The sequence below is a fragment of the Diachasma alloeum genome, unplaced genomic scaffold, assembly GCF_001412515.2.
Source record: "Diachasma alloeum isolate Michigan unplaced genomic scaffold, Dall2.0 Dall_scaffold_00208, whole genome shotgun sequence".
Lineage (NCBI taxonomy): Eukaryota > Metazoa > Arthropoda > Insecta > Hymenoptera > Braconidae > Diachasma > Diachasma alloeum.
The window spans coordinates 1,748,815-1,751,248 of record NW_021680373.1 but is presented as its reverse complement, the minus strand read 5'-3'; the positions used below and the strand labels follow the sequence as shown (position 1 = coordinate 1,751,248).

The 2,434-nt window shown below is 51.5% G+C and overlaps 1 protein-coding gene across 2 annotated transcripts in view; it reads right to left on the bottom strand.

Annotated features, from left to right (window-relative positions):
- The window catches only part of LOC107036358 (serine/threonine-protein kinase minibrain), a 56,913-nt gene extending 55,099 nt beyond the window's left edge, over nucleotides 1-1,814 (bottom strand). For both annotated transcript variants that reach the window (XR_001460782.1, XM_015254291.1), the window contains exon 1: nucleotides 208-1,814. The gene's annotated coding sequence lies outside the window, so the exon portion shown is untranslated. The remainder of the gene's footprint in view (nucleotides 1-207) is intronic.
- Between the last annotated feature and the right edge of the window lie 620 nt (nucleotides 1,815-2,434).

The following is a 2,434-nucleotide window of genomic DNA, read 5'->3' as shown; positions in this document are numbered from 1 at the left end:
AACCCCTCGAACACTGAAAAATCCCGAGAAAACCTCTCGCTCCAAAACCCCCCATAGCGCGAAAAATGGCGTGACCTGTCAGATGTGAGGTTAGATTCTCCGCGAGTTCCCAGTCCCTCATTGACGATTCACTCCCCAAGCCCCCGCCTCCCAAAACAAAGTGCCCCCTCCCACCTAACCTCAACCCCCAGAGCCCCAAAAAATTACCTCAAACTCTCCAGAGCTTCTCCCCGTCGTGGCCACTTAATCCACACAGGTCACCAGAACATCACTAGTTACCACGCACTGAACAACTCCCAAAAGGCCCCGTCACAAAAACAACAGAATCACTGCACAATCTCCAGAGCCGTTGGCCCGACTGGCACGTGTATCCGAGCACCAAAACACCCTGAGACCCTCCGCCGCCGTCTCAAATCCCCGGATTTACAGCCATTAAACCCGAGACAGGGGCGACATTACGTGCGATACGCGCGACGCGCCCGAAAATCATGCTCCAGGTTGTATCAATCATCAATCCTCTGCTCCCACCGGTAGAACACTTGTCCTCACTGCTGTCACACACCCCGGCGCCAGGTTATGACGATGCAATCAAGGAACGAGAGCATGCCTCAACGTTTATTCTGCCTGACAACGAATCACGTGGTACGTTATGTCGCGTCTCTCTGTCCCCGGAGTCAGCAACAACGTTCACCCGTGTTTACCCTCCCTCTGGCTGTTCACCAGGTGCACCGAGGCACTCGGCTTATTTCACACTGTCAACCCACTTTTCCCAACAGCACTGGGCACTCAATTTTTTTTTTTTTCCCCACCTCGATTTATCGTCGCCGATATTGCGTGAGGGGGACAACAGGGGGATGACGGCGATCGTGACCGCTTGCGTCGCTACGCACGAAGGCACCGAACACCCCCGCGGCAATGCTCCCAGTGAACTCGCCCGCCAAAGGGTCAAAAGCACCGCGGCAAAATAACAACAAAACGTGGAGCAGGTTTTTTAACAGCTTTCGAGGCGACAGTTTATCCGCAAACTGCACTGACGTCTTCCTCGAACTCGTGGCCCACCTGCGGTAATTTTTTCAGTCACTTTGGGGCACTCGTCACTCCGATTTTAATCACTGGGTATTTGTTTTCCTCCGGCAACCGCGATGCATGAATGATGCATTTATCGGGAACACTGTTGCGAGGGAAATGGAGGCTTGGAGGGAGGCGTTGTTGCTATTTTGCTGGTATGTGGAGCAAACGTCAACAATTTCAACGACGGAGTTTGTCACTCGGGATTTTCCTGCACTTGGGGGATCACCACCCTCCGCTCGACTCCTCGCGGAGCGATTTTTGTGGGGATTGTTTTTTTTTTCTTTTTTTTCGATGGTGTTGGGAGGGTTTTTTCGGTTTTCAGCTCCGCTGGCGTTCTCGCGCGCGCACACACTCACACATATGGGAGGGGGGGGAGCACCGCCGTCGTGCATTCACCTCCGTGTACCGCGTCGCCGACACGGTCCGACGAACTTGCCTTCGCACCACACACAACCAATGCGCGCAATCCACACACAAAAAATTAGTTGGGGGGAAGAGAGAGAGAGAGAGAAAAAAAAACGTCGTCACCCAAACAATTTTTATTTCTTGGCGATTGGGTTTTCGGGGCTCCGGGCCTCTCCGGGGGCTTTTTTTTTAGTCACTTGTTCACTTCGGGGGGGACACTTTGAGGGGGCAATTATTGTTTGTTTGTTTAGAGTTTAATTGTTGTATTGCGGTTAAAAAATGCCACGAGCGCGCACGAGACACGAGGAACTGCACGCCCTAACCGCGGGGATACCGCATCGCTTTCTCGGGCTAACATGGAGATAGATCCATGAAGGGTAGTTGGGAGTACAACCGCGGTGTGAGGTTTGGCGCTGGGGAGGCGGTTTTCGGGGGGCAGGGCTGGCAACTTTGAGGTGCTTTGCTTGACGACAAGGATTACGGGGGGTTTTTACGGGTCTCAGCGCGCGGGGGTGGAGGGATTGTTTTTTTTTCGGTGGTGGGAATATTTGGGGGTGGGGGGGTGGTTTGTTTGGCGCCTGGAGGGGGTCTCGGGGGGGTTTTGGGTTTTACGTTGCGGAGGGTTTTGCGCCGTAAATTCGATTATTCAATCGCGGCAGGTGCGGCAACCTTCAGAGTGGAGAGGGGGGAGCGGGAGATTTTGAAGTTTTTTCGGGGGTGGATTGGTGTTTTGGTTGGAGATGTTTAGGAGAATGTTTTTTTTTTGTTGTGAATGTTGGAGAGAGGATCAGAGGATTCGGTTGTTTAAGTTACAGGAATTGGAGGGATTCAATTTTTGATGGAAATATATGAGTTTTGATTCTATAATTTTAGGAATTGCAGGAAAGTGTGAGGAGTGGGAGGCGCCGAAATTTTTTAAATTAAATATTAATTAATATCCAAAATGTTTATTTTGGAA